The sequence below is a fragment of the Peromyscus leucopus genome, chromosome 3, assembly GCF_004664715.2.
Source record: "Peromyscus leucopus breed LL Stock chromosome 3, UCI_PerLeu_2.1, whole genome shotgun sequence".
NCBI lineage: Eukaryota > Metazoa > Chordata > Mammalia > Rodentia > Cricetidae > Peromyscus > Peromyscus leucopus.
The window spans coordinates 127,533,215-127,547,366 of record NC_051065.1 but is presented as its reverse complement, the minus strand read 5'-3'; the positions used below and the strand labels follow the sequence as shown (position 1 = coordinate 127,547,366).

The following is a 14,152-nucleotide window of genomic DNA, read 5'->3' as shown; positions in this document are numbered from 1 at the left end:
AAAAATACTGTCATAATTAAAAAATGATATATGCCAGGCGGCAGTGGCGCATGCCTTTAATCCCAGCACTTGGGAGGCAGAGCCAGGTGGATCTCTGTGAGTTTGAGGCCAGCCTGGGCTACCAAGTGAGTTCCAGGAAAGGTGCAAAGCTACACAGAGAAACCCTGTCTTGAAAAACAAAATATATATATATACACACACACATATATATGAAAGCTTAGATAAAGAGGCTGTGGTTGATAGACCCATTCCCAATTAACGTTTATTCTCCTCCCATGATCCTTGGGAATACACAGTTCTATCACAGAGGGAAGAGCTACAGGTAATCTTATATTTAGTCATGTCAAAACTGTCAAATTCAACCAGACCAAAAGTATAAGGGAAAGAGACAACGATAATTGTTCAAGAAAAAGAAATACAGCTCAATAGGAAAAGCATTTGCCACAGAAGCCAAGTGATCTGCGTTTGATTACTGGAGCCCACATAAGGTCTAATTCAGTAGAACCCACCTGTAATCCTAACACACCTACTGCATGATGGGAAGCAGAGACAGGAGAATTGCCTGGAAGCTTGCAGGCACCAGAAACACTAGACAGACCCCGCCTCAAAACAAGGTGGAAGGTAGACATGACTCCAAAGTTGTTCTCTGCTCTCCACATGTATGTACTGTGGCCCTCACACAGGCTGGTGCACACACACACATACACACAGGCACACATACACACAGGCACACAGGCACACATACACACAGGCACACATACACACAGGCACACATGAACACAGGCACACATGCACACATACACACATACACACAAGCTCACAGGCACATAGGCACACATACACACAAGCACACAGGCACACATACACACATACACACATACACATAGGCACACATACACACAGGCACATACACACATACACACAGGCACACATGAACACAGGCACACATACACACATATACACAGGCACACATACACACATGCACACACATACACACATCATACACACATGTACACATGAAGATTTCTGAAAGAAATTAACCAAGAAAAGGAACACTGGCTAACCGTGGCAGGAATAAGAAACGACCCCTTCCTATCAAGGCCTTGGGTTAAAGGAAAGCATCCAAGTCTCGCCTTCAGGGTCACTTCAACCTGCAAAGCCTTTGAGCAGAGACAGCCCCCGGGCTCTGTGCAGCGGCAAGGACTCTCCTCAAGGCCCCTAGTCCACAACACTCGGGTAAGCTGGGGCTGGGTCGGCCACTTCAATTCTCAGGTGTCCTTGTCATGGTCACTACTGTGATGAAACACCATGACCAAGAGCAAGCTGGGGAGAAGGGTTCATTTGGCTTACACTTCCACCTCATGGCCATCAATGAAAGACAGGGACTCAAGCGGGGCAGGACCCTGGAGGCAGGAGCTGATGCAGAGGCCATGGAGGGGCGCTGCTTACTGGCTTGCTCCCTGTGGCTTGCTCAGCCTGCTTTCTTATAGAACCCAGGACCACCTGCCCAGGCATGGCTCCACCCACAATGGGCTGGGCCCTCCCACATCAGTCACCAATTAAGAAAATGTCTTACAGTCTTGCCTACAGCCCCATCTTACGGAAGCATTTTCTCAACTGAGGTTCCCTCCTCCTGGATGACTCTAGCTTGTGTCAAATTGAAATACAACCATGAGCCCTTGTCAACTTGACACACAACACATCACTGTAAAGTCACAACCTTTCCTTTCTTGTTCATTGCCAAGACCACACATTAATATAAACATCACAGTATAAAACATTTTACAGACTTAAAAGTCCCACAGCCTTACAAAGGCAGTTTAAAGTTCAGCTTCTTAAAAAAAAAAAAAAAATCCAGTCTCTTTTAAAATCAAAAGTCTCCAAACTGTGAGCTCCTCTAAAATAAAGAAGTTAATTTCTTACTTCAAGAGGGAAGAGCCAGAGCACAGTCACAATCAGATCAAAGCAAAACCGAACTCCAATAGTGTAAACAACGCCCAATGTCTGGGACTCATTCATGATCTTCTGGGCTCCTTCAAGGGGGTTGGTCACTTCTCCAGCACCACCCTCTACAGCACACACAGCTCATTCTAAGCTGGAGCAAGCTCCGCTCCACTGCTGCTGCTGTTCTTGGTGCTCATCCCATGGTACTGGCATCTCCAAACTCCTGGGGTCTCTGCTGCCACTGGGCTGCACTTTCACCAGCAGCCTCTCCTGGGCTCTCCTCATGGTGCCAAGCCTCAACTTCTCTGCCTGGCCCCTTCAGTTCTGGGGCTCCCACTGCTGCTGAGACTGTAACTTCACCAATGGCCTCACAGTGCCAAGCCTCAGCTGCTCTCCATGACCCCTTCCTGCCTTTAAAGCCAGTAGCACCTGGGTGACTCTTACACCACTAGGTACAACCTTGGCTGCCTCTGGGACACAGCTTCTCTGTGCTCTCAGGAAACACTTCCCAGAAGATTTCACCTCAGTGATGCCGGCCTCCCCTCCATCACTGCTGTTTTCTCAGCTCTACCTGGCCAGCATCAGTGTCCCAGCAAAGCAAAGGTTCCCCTTCAGTGGTGCTGGTCTCTTGTTAATCACAACTATTCCTCAGCCCAGCTGGCCAGTGCCACAGCATCTTAAATCAAAATAACAAATGGCTCCGATGGTCCTTAAACTTCCCTCGGAAACTTCACAAGCCAGGCTTCTGTCATCTACATTGACTTCACCATTCTTGTCTTCCAAGCTCCTACAAAACAGCCCCCACACACACTCTCAACACACGATGGCTTTTCTAGTCCAAAGTTCTAAAGTCTTTCCACAATCCTCCCCCAAACACACAGTCAGGTCTGTCACGGCAATATGCCACTATCCTGGTGCCAGTTTATGTCCTATTTAGTAACCCTACTGCTTCGGTGAAACACTGAGATTAAAAGCGAACTGGGAAGGGAAGGGTTTGTTTGGCTCACAATTCCACATCATAGACCATCACTGAGGAAGTCAGGGCAGGAACTCAAACAGAACAGGAACCTGGATCAAGCTGACACAGAGGCCATGGAGGATGCTGCTTAATAGATTACTCCCCATGGCTTGCTCAGCCTGCTTTCTTATAGAACCCAGGACCACCAGCCCAGGGATGGCTCCACCCACAATGGGCTGGGCCCTCACCATCAATCACTAATTAAGAAAGTGCCTAACAGGCTTGCCAACAGTCCAGTCTTGGGGAGGCATTTTCTCAACTGAGGTTCCCCTCCTCTCAGATGACTCTAGTTGACATAAAACTATCTAACATACCAAGCCACATCTCCAGATTGTGGAGGAATTATGGGAAGGATCTGAGTGTCAAATTTTTCTCTTGAAGTGAGGAGCTTATGAAGAAAGTGAATGGAGATGAAGAGAAACATCTATGGAAAAACAAGTCTTGTAGTTGTGGGAAACAAGATGTCAGGGTTGAGTTCGTCTTTGCTGTTCAGATATCAGAGAAGACACCAGGAACCTGAATTCCAATCCTGGCTACTCCTTCCCTGAGCACATTTCAAAGGCCACTCAGGCAAGAAGAACCTTTAAACATGTTACAAAACAAATACATTTTAAAATATCTGTCCCCAGTTCTGGGTTGACTTTTTAAATCATGTAATCGGATTTTTTTAATGTAAATGCTATAAAGTACAGTCATCTGGTGATTGTACCTCATTTCACTTGACCATTTATCAGTTCAGTGTGAGCTCCAGTGTCCTCCCTCCACAGCCTCCTCCTTTTTACTTAGTGGCCAGTCCAGTGTTGTTGTCCAAGTCATAAGCCCAGGAGTCAACCTTGACTTTCTCTGACTCTCACATGCCATAGCCAATCCACACTGAAATACCTCTATTTCTTCCTTCTGTACATACCCGCATCTGTCTGGGTTGAACTCCCCCTCTGCTGATGCTGTGGTCTGGGCTATTGCCTTCCCTGACGTATGGGTCATCTCACTAGCTGCCCAGACCTGCGTGTGTCCACCTGTGGCCCGACTCTCAGCACAGAAGCTAGAGTGACTCTTGGGAAACCTGAACAATGTGGAGACTCTCCTTGGCTATGCCCCTCGCAGTAGTCCCCACAATGGCCTGTAAGAAGGGCTTACATAAAAAACAGATAAAATATAGATGTTGAAATATGGATGTCCAGTGACAACTGAATCCATGTAGATGGTGTATGAAATGTGTGGGGTGGGGTTTAGGACTCCAACTCTGTCCCTCTCTCACCTATTCACTTGAGACAGGTTCTCATACTGAAGCAGGGGACAAACTGACAGCCAGCAACCCTCAGAGATGCCCATGTCTCTGTTTCCATGAGGCTGGGGACAACAAGCCTGTGTGCACCTGGCTTTCCGTGTGGGTGCTGAGTTCCGAACTCAGGTCTCATGCTTGAAACTCTGGCCATTGAACTCTCTCTCCAGCTCCAAAGTTTTTGATTGGATTAAGCAATGCCTAGGGCATACCGTAGGTCATGTCCACAAGGCTGTTTCCAGAGAGGGCTAACTGATATGGAAAACCTCCCCTGAACGTGGGAGACAGCATCCCACAGGCCAGGCAAAGAGGACCACGAGGGAAGAAGGCAGCTGAGCGCCAGCGTTATCTGTTTTCTGCTTCCTTCTCTACCAAGATGAGAGCAAATGCACCCCCACCCCGACACAGGCAGGGCATGGTCTCCACGCATGTCTTGCCTGCCATGAGGTGTGTCTTCTGTATTTTCTGAACTATGAGCCCAAGTAAACCCCTCCTCCTCGAAGAGTATACCAGGCATTCATTTACAGAGATGAAAATTAAACACAGTGAATAATCATTTAGCCTGCATGTGTCTCATGCAACATTTATGTGCTAACTCCCACGGGGCCTGGCCGCATTGCTGCTCTGACCTTAGCCCCTCTCCTCCCCCTGTTGGTGCCTAGGCAGCCATGCTGGCTTCTTTGCTATTCCACAGACAGATTCCTTCAGCAGGGGCCGTGGCCAGGCGCTTGCTCTGGCCACAGAACTTTCTCTGGGGTGTCCTTGGCTAACTTATTCATGGATGTTTCCGACTGGCAGGTGACTTAAGGTGGCACAGTGTCCAGCACACAGTAAGCCCTCCCGTTTCCTGGCACTCAGGACCACCCTGTCACCATGCCCTCCTTTCCGGTGCTCTTTACCACTTTCTACCAGACTAACAACAGCAGTGTCCAAGTTGTTAAATTATGCTGGATCTCAGCTCCGAGGTAATAGAGTAGCCATGCCTGCCAGGGAGAGCCTGCTGCAGGCCAGCACTGAAGGAAGAGATGCGCTCCCCCAGGGATCGACACACACACATTTACTACTTTCTTGTCTTGTTTTATTTATTTATTTATTTTTTTTGAGACAGTGTCTCACTATTTAGCTCTGTCTGGCTTGGAACTTGCTATGTAAAAAAGGCTGGCTTCAGTTGTATGATCTTAACGCATGTTTCCTGATTGTGGGGATTTTAGGCATGTGCTACCAAGCCTGGCCTGATATCATTACTCATCATGTGTTTCCAACTACAGATATCTGTGCCTCTGCTCTTCACCGTGGCCCTCACAGTTTATACAGTGTCTGACACATGGTTGACATCTAATAAAACAGAGATTGGATGAGTTAAGAGTATTCAGTAGTAAAACATCCTTCCACTAAGATTGAAAGCAGATACTGACAATGGGGAGGATGTGAGAATCCTGGACCCTCATGCTAGTAAAGGAAATGTAAAACAGCGCAGCAACTTTGTAAAATGGGCCACACAGTCACAGCATGACTCAGGCATGACTCAGGAGATCGCGCCCAGGTGTACAAGGAAGAATGAAATCTGTGTACACACAAAAACCTGCTCAAGGATGTTCACCACAGCATAGTCCCTGCTGCTTCAAAGTTGAAAAAACCCAAATCCCATCAGTGATGAACAGAAAGAAGACATGGTCTCAGCATCTGATGGAACATTCTTTTCAATAGAAAGGCTTGAAGCACTAATGCATGGTATTACATAGCATGATGGCTAGTTTTGATTTTCAATCTGATTGAATTAATAAAAGGCCAGAGGCAGTCCTAAAATGGATCCTGAAGTTCTGTACACAATTCTGAATATGTTAAAGGTGCTGTACTGTAGACCTTAAGTGGGTGAGTTTTAAGGTGTGTGAATTACATCACAATAGAGCTATTAGTTAAAAAGAAGCTATTAAAGTCTCCCAGAACTAAAGTCAAACCCCTCCCGTTTGCAAAGTATTAAAGTCCTGATTCCAGCATCACCTAATGTGGCCAAGGGGGCCTGACGGGGGACAAGATGATAAAAGGCGTCCAGGAGGCACAGCTTTACAGGCTCTTAGAAGATAGCATCAGCAAATGAAAAAGAGGTAAAGGCCACCTATTTCTGCTGATGACTACACAGCCGTCTAAATACCAATATGAAGTTTATACCCACCAAGAAGTAGATCCAACCTGGGCGGTGGTGGTGCACGCCTTTAATCCCAGCACTCGGGAGGCAGAGGCAGGCGGATCTCTGTGAGTTCAAGGCCAGCCTGGTCTCCAAAGCGAGTTCCAGGAAAGGCGCAAAGCTACACAGAGAAACCTTGTCTTGAAAAACAAAAACAAACAAACAAAAAAACAAACAAACAAAAAAAGAAGTAGATCCAGAATGATTCAAGTTAGCTCCTGCAGTTAGGGGAAGAATCAGTCAGCACTGAATAAAACCACTCCTGACTCTACAGGTTCACATGGGCAAAGGAGTCCCCATGGCAAAGCTCGAGACAGGGTGGGGCGGGGGAGGCTGGTGTGGACGTCACTCCTCTAGTGTGGTGCTCAAAACAGCAAATGGAGTGTGCATTAAAAACCCAGAGAGCTTTAAACTCAAATCTATGGCATTTTCCCTTTGTGCTTCGGACTTCTGGGTGGAGACAGCAGGTTCAGATCTATACTTGAAATAGTTCTTGGGGCAGAACTTGGGGACAGTAGAAAGGACTGGTGGAGAGGGCAAGGAACCAGGACAATAGAGAATGTATGACGGGGGTCATTTGTCTTCATGGTCACAGGCTCCTGCTCTCTAGGGTGTGGCATTCCCAAGGGTAACCATCACCACGCTGGTGGTTCCTGCATCATTCCACCAAGACTGACCTTTGCTCCCAAGTTTAATTTCCATATCTAGCAGCCTTCTAGAGAACTTCACAGGGCTAGTTCCTAGCTTGTCCAACTTAGCTCACTGAAAAGTTGTTTCTTTGGCCCCCTTTCCACCTCTGATAGCAATAAGGATGTCCCATGGAGAGGCACTTGGGGCCATCCTCAGGCTCCTGTGCTGACCTCTGTGTCGGCCTTTCTCTCACCCTCCAAATCCTCTTGTTCTGGGAAAACTCTGCCTCTAGATGCACTCTCTTCCACCTTGCAGGTACTTCTCCAAGACCCAGCTCAGCCCTAGGCACCACCAGCCCCCACAGATACAACCAGATGGCTGATCCCCTGTGCCTGTAACCCTTTGCTATAAACATACATCAGTTTGCTCTTCACCTTCACTTTACTGTCTGGTTGGATTGTGAGTGCCACCTACACAGCACCCAGACAACCACAGGAATTCAACTAAACTGAATAAATGAAGGAGGGATTGAAGTAGAATGAGAACCTGAGCTGTCATGATATCTAATTAGATTTGGGAGTAAGAGAAATCAAGAGTGATTCCTATTCTCTGTCATGAGTTTCTGGTAACATCACCACGGCATGATTCCTCTTTACCAGGGGAACTGACCTGGTGTGTGCGTGTGTGCGTGCGTGCGTGCGTGCGTGCGTGCGTGCGTGCGTGTGTGTGTGTGTGTGTGTGTGTGTGTATACATGTGTGCAGATGCCCACAAAGACCAGAAGAGGACATGAGAATCCCTGGAGCTGGAGTTGCAGGAGCTTGGACACCACCCACATGGATGCTGGAATCAAAGTCTAGTCCTCTCCAAGCTCAGGGAGTGCTCTTCACACTCTCTGTCCTGTTTTACGTTATTTTCTTTTGGTAAAAGGGATCAAACCTGGGCCTTCACATATGGTGGGCAAAAGCTCAACCACCTGTACTGTAGATCTCTAGCCCACATTTTTCAAAGTTTCAATTTTATTTCAAATCTACACACCAATTTGCTCTACTTTATGATATTCTATTTATTATAATATAAAAATTTTGTCCAGATTTACTCTACCTTAAATTACCAAATGAGCCTTCAGTCTTTTAAAAAAGCGTGAAGCTTCCAGAAAATCAATATAGACTGGTTGATATAGCATCACCCCGAGCCTCAGGATCCATCACCTGTATTCCACGGGAATGTCATGCCACCACGATAATACCTGGTTCATGGCAAAATCTAGAACCTAGTAGACCTGGGTTTTGTCTGTGTACTCATGTGCTGCATATGTGCACATGTGTACACACGCACGTGGGGCCAGAGGCGTGTGTCAAGTATTTTCTCAATCACCTCTCCACTTTGCGTGAGTACTAACTAGTGTCCAGCAGCCCCAGTATTCCTGCCCCGCCTCCTGAGGATTGCAGGCTCACACTGTTGTGCCCAGCTCTCCATGGGGGAGCTGGACATCTGAGCTCAGGTCTTCGACTTGTGCGGCAAGCACTTTGCTGAGCTATCTCCCTGCTTGCATCTAGGATTTTGATATGAAGTACAAATCAACTCACTACTGAGCTGCCTTTACCTTCCTTGCAGAGCTGACAAGCCATGGAAATGTAGAGACAACGTAGATTTGGGGCTGATTTACTGCCTAGTCATTCATAACAAACAAAGCAAAAAAAATGGTTAATATGTCTACCTCTCTTAAAGAAGAACAGTTAGCTTCACAGAGAGCTGAGTCTCATCTTTGCACAGTAGTAGGGGATTTTGTAGACAAGATCTTGATTACAGCTACCACAGCTTCAAAGCATGGTCACAGACTCTCCTCGTCCCAGAAAGCAAAGTACAGCTCAGGGCAAGAATCATGGCCAAGGTTATATCACCAGGGTGTGGGACTGTGGGAGGTAGTGTCTACCTGACTAGGGGGTTCACATGCTTTCTATAGTATGAGGGTGTATGGCATCAAGCAGAGGCAAACAGATACCATTGAGCATGGTGTGTGACAGCCATTCAGGAGCACCCATGTTTATCTTGCTGAGGGAGACTGGAAAAGAGTTCATGAATCCTAGTATTGGGGCTGGGCCTCAGAGATGGGGTAGAGTTCTATGGCTCATGGGGGTTTGGGATTTCAACCAGAACACTCCCTCACTACTATGAATACAGAGTCCAGCATGTGAACAGTGAGGAACACACTTGGAACTGGGATTTGAAACATAAATGATAGAAAAATGGATGAACACACAGTAAAGAAGGGGAGGAAGAAGAAAAGAAGAGAAGGAGTAAGAAGTGTTACCAGATATTTGATTACACTGTGTAAAGATATGTCACTGTGATTGGTTTAATAAAAAGCTAAATGGCCAATAGCTAGGCAGGAGGTATAGCTGGACTTCTGGACAGAGAGTGCTCAGGGAAGAAGAAAGGCAGAGTTGTGAGCAGGATGCAGAAGGAGCAAGACACACAGGAGGAGCGGTAAAAACCACAAGTCACATGGCAACATGTAGGTGAATAGAAATGGGTTGATTTAAGTTATAAGAGATGGTGGGATAAGCCTAAGCTATAGGCCAAACCTTTATAATTAATAATAAGTCTTTGTGTCATTTCTTGTGAGATGGCAGCCCAAAGAAAAATCCATCTATAAAGAGGGGAAGAGGAGGAAGAAGACAGAGAGAAGGAGGAGGCGGTATCTAGATTGTGAAGTGTCTTAGTGCCAAGAAAAGGAGAGCTTTGCAGTAATGGACAGCCATGTTACTAATGGTTTTGTACTAGAAAAGTCAGTCTGGCAGCACTGAGCAGGCCCATGTGTGGCTGTGAGAATTTGTGGCAGGATGTAGTGAAAACCTGTGGAAGCAGGTCTGTTAGCCCAGGGTGGCTGAAGTGTTGGAAGGAGAGCACAGATGCTGACGTGAGGGAGAATTTCCAGCCCTGCTTACTGAAGGCAGAGGTGGAGATCTGTTGCGGCCATATGCCAGCCAGGATCTGGAACTGAGCAGAGGAAGGTGGAGAAGACAGGGGACGCTGAGTGTGGGCTGTCCAGGTGGCTGCCAGGAGGCTGTGCCAGCTTCACTGTCCAGTAAACATGGAATAGAGGAAGAAGCCTGGAGAGTGTGGTGCCGGTGATGTGCACTCGGCAAAAGTGGAGATAAATGGACATGGAAGAGAAGCGTGGTGAGAGGCAGAGATGGTTGGGTCAATCGGTGCAAACTCAAGACCTCTTTTCTAGGGAGCTAGTGTGAAAGAAGGGGACATCTCTGAGAGTCAGAGATACAGGTGAGGGGGACTGTCCTTTGGGAGGCCACACACACCATTTACTGCAAAGACGTGAAAACATCGACATGTTCCACACCAAGGAGAGGAACTAGAGCTTTGTTTGTTTGTTTGTTTGTTTTTTCCCTAGAATGCACAGGGTCTAGTTCTTTCCCAGGATTGAAGAAACATTCCTTGAGGTCTCCAGACAGGTTTCTTCCCCACACTCCTGACTGATCCCAGGACACTCAGGCTGTATCACTCCAACCTCACTTCACTCGTCCAGTCTGGACATGGACAAGAGATTCTTCTTTGACCTCAGCCTCCTTCTAGCAAATCTGAGCTCTGCACCGGACAGCCTGGTCTCTCTAAACCACCAAAGCATCCCAGTGACAAGGCCAAAGGACAAGGGTCTTCCATTCATGTTATTGGCCTGCCTTGCTCTGGCAGTTGGTTGCAAATTATAGGTATATATGTATATACATATATACATGTATATGTGTATACTTGTACATATACACATATATGGATACATGTATACATGGATATGAGAAAGGGAAGGGGGAAGAGAAGAAGAGAGGCAATATTGTCAGCCATGAAGGCACAGAAACAATACAGATCTCAGACATTTGCTTCCCTTCATGTTGACTGGCAGAAGCAGGCTTTTTACAATGCCCTTGTCAACAATTATGCCACCTTTATAAAAGAAGACTTGGGGGTCTGTCACCTTTATAAAAGGAGACTTGGGGGGTCTGTCACCTTTATAAAAGGAGACTTGGGGGGTCTGTCACCTTTATAAAAGGAGACTTGGGGGGTCTGTCACCTTTATAAAAGGAGACTTGGGGGTCTGTCACCTTTACAAAAGGAGACTTGGGGGTCTGTCACAAAGCACAGGACCTGAGGAGTCCCTCAAGCACTTTCATCTCAGCTCACAGGCACAGGTCTCTTGGTGCTAAGACATCAGGCTCAGGGGAATATTCTCTACCTGGACCTGCCCAGAGCCACCCAGAGAGAGACGCCCACTAGGCTTTTGGGGTCTACCATGTGTGTCTCTGCAAGGCTTGGCTCTGGGATTGTGTCAGTCTGGGCCAAACCTCCAAGCAGAACACCAAAGGGCTGCTCAGGAAATCACCATGCACTGATGTGAATCCAGGGGCCAGAAATGGCATGCTGAGCCCTCTCCTGAGACAAGCGGCATCTATCTGTCCTGCTGGCCTCAATAGCAACAGCATAGCCCACCATGCTGGAGCCTGTGGTGATATATTGTGTACCCCAATAAAATTTGCCTAAAGATCAGAAAACAGAATAAGCCACTAGATTAAACATAGCTGCCATGGGGTGGTGGCACACACCTTCTTTAATCCCAGTACTTGGGAATCACACACCTTCAATCCCAGCACTAGGAAGGAAGTGATATGGCTGGTGGAGAGAAGTATATAAGGCGTGAGGAGACCGGAACTGGAGCCCCTTTCGGCTAGAGGCTTTTCAGCTGAAGCCCTTTCCGGCAGAAACCCCTCTCCGCTGGACAGCTTTTTTGGCTGAGGATTCAGAGGCTTCAAACAGATGATTCGGGGAGTCGGCGAGGTGAGATGTGGCAGTGGCTTGTTCCTGTGTCTCTCTGATTCTTCAGCACTTACCCAATACCTGGCTCCAGGTTTTTATTAAAGGCCTATTAGAATTTGTGTTAGAGGAACCAGCAGGGAGGAGTGTGCACGCCACGCTCCCAGGGGCCTTTGCCAGCTCCTCCAGCTTCCTTGCACCTTCCTCTCCCATGCTGTCTCTCCTGACTCTTCCTGGATGCTGCTTCCTGCTGACACTCCACTGTTCACACTCCACTCTTCACACCCCACTGCTCACACTCCACTGCTGACACTCCACTGCTCACACTCCACTGCTGACACTCCACTGCTCACACTCCACTGCTGACACCCCACTGCTGACACTCCACTGATCACACTCCACTGCTGACATGCCACTGCGTACACTCCACTGCTCACACTCCACTGCTGACACTCCACTGTTCACACTCCACTGCTCACACTCCACTGTTCACACTCCACTGCTCACACTCCACTGCTCACACTCCACTGGTTCCACATCTGACCAGGAAGCCTTCCTTCATGCTCCAGATTTTACTGTAATCTGCAGGCTGGGGGTGCCTGTCACTGTCTGCAGAGAAGACACACTGACTCATGCTAGGATATACCCCGCCTTGGATGTTCACTGCACAACACAAGTCCAGAGCTCCCCAAGTTAAATTCGGGGTATTCACATCTCACTCCCCCGTGATAAGTTCGGGGTATTCATACCTCGCTCCCCCGTGATACTCAGCCACTTGGTATTACCCATGCACCCAGCCATCTTTCATATCCATTCCCAACTATCAGGATTTCAAAGTTCTGGAGCTGGAGAGATGGCTCAGTGGTTAAGAGCATTTGCTGATCTTGTAGAGGTGCAGGGTCTGGTTCCTAGCACCTCCATAGTGGCTCACAACTGTCCACAACTCTGACCTCTGGTGCACATACATACATGCAAGCTAAACAGTCATACACATACATAAAAATAAGTACATTTAAAAAAAATATTTTAAGATTCTATCATCTGACTTTCTTGACTCTGTCTTCTATCCCTAACACCGTACCACGGGCTATCAGAAACTGGTCTTCCTCACTTACCATCTGGGCTGTGGTAACAACCAGTTACTCTGCCTTCAGGACAACCCCTGATGAAGGAGTCCCCAGAGCTACTGCAGGGCTCTGAAACAAAAACTCGACCCAGTGCCTTTCCACCTATGCTAAGACTAAATCTACACTGCCTCAGCTGAACGCCCTCCCTGTGGCCACCTTGCTCTGGAGCCCACACCGGCAACACCGTGACCCTCTGCTGTGGTTTGTATAGGAAAGCCCCCTAGGCACATGCTCCAGTGCTTGGCCCCCAGCTGGTGGTGCTTTTCGAGCTCGGAGAACTTGGGGAAGTGGGCCTAGCTGCGGGAGATCAGCCACTGGTGCCGCGGTCCAAGGTGTGCAGCTCAACTCCACTTCCAGTCTCTCTGCTCCCTGACAGCCAGCATGTGGACAGGCAGCCTCGGGCTCCTGCCGCCAGAGCCGAGGGGCACTCTCACCACCAGCCCTGCCCTGCCACGGTGGCCGATTCAAACCAGAACCTGAAGAGACCTTTCGTCCCTTGAGCTGCTGGTGTTCGGTCACAGTGACACTCACAGTAAGTGAAGCCCCGTGCTGTGCGGACACTGTTTCCATGCCGCCTCTGGTCCTGGCTATTCCGCTTCTACCCACTTCGACAACGGACTAACCCCATCAGCTCTGCGCCATCTGCCCTGAGAAACGTGGGCTGTTACTGCTCCTCTCCCCAACTGCAGGAGTGCCCATCCTCTCCTTGCCTTCAGCAACCCAGAGACTTCACTATCATTTCCCTTGATACACAGAGCGTGTGCGCGCGCGTGCATGCGCGTGTGTGTGTGTGTGTGTGTGTGTGTGTGTGTGTGTGTGTGTCTGTCTGTCTGTCTGTCTGTCTGTCTCAGCACAGACCACAAAGGCTGAAACAGGTCATGGCTAATATGCATTCTTCCCAAGATCGTGAATATTCTTTCACATTATTCCCAGGAACATCTCCAGCTGGAGGATGACGAAGCAGCTTGGAAGAGCCACAGAGGAGAGGGGGCAAGTGAGGAAAGCACGGCAGGCAGAACAGGCTCTACCGAGGCTCCAGTTAGCCGGTGTGACGCTGTAGTGAAGACCGAAGGCCGGAGAGGGGAGGGGTGAGTGAGAAGGGAGGATTTGAGAGACGACAACAATGAAGAAAAGGTTGGTTCAG

At 48.2% G+C, this 14,152-nt stretch overlaps 1 protein-coding gene across 2 annotated transcripts in view; it reads right to left on the bottom strand.

The window, feature by feature from the left end:
- The window catches only part of Itpr2 (inositol 1,4,5-trisphosphate receptor type 2), a 423,811-nt gene that overhangs the window by 41,856 nt on the left and 367,803 nt on the right, over window positions 1-14,152 (bottom strand). The window lies entirely within an intron of this gene.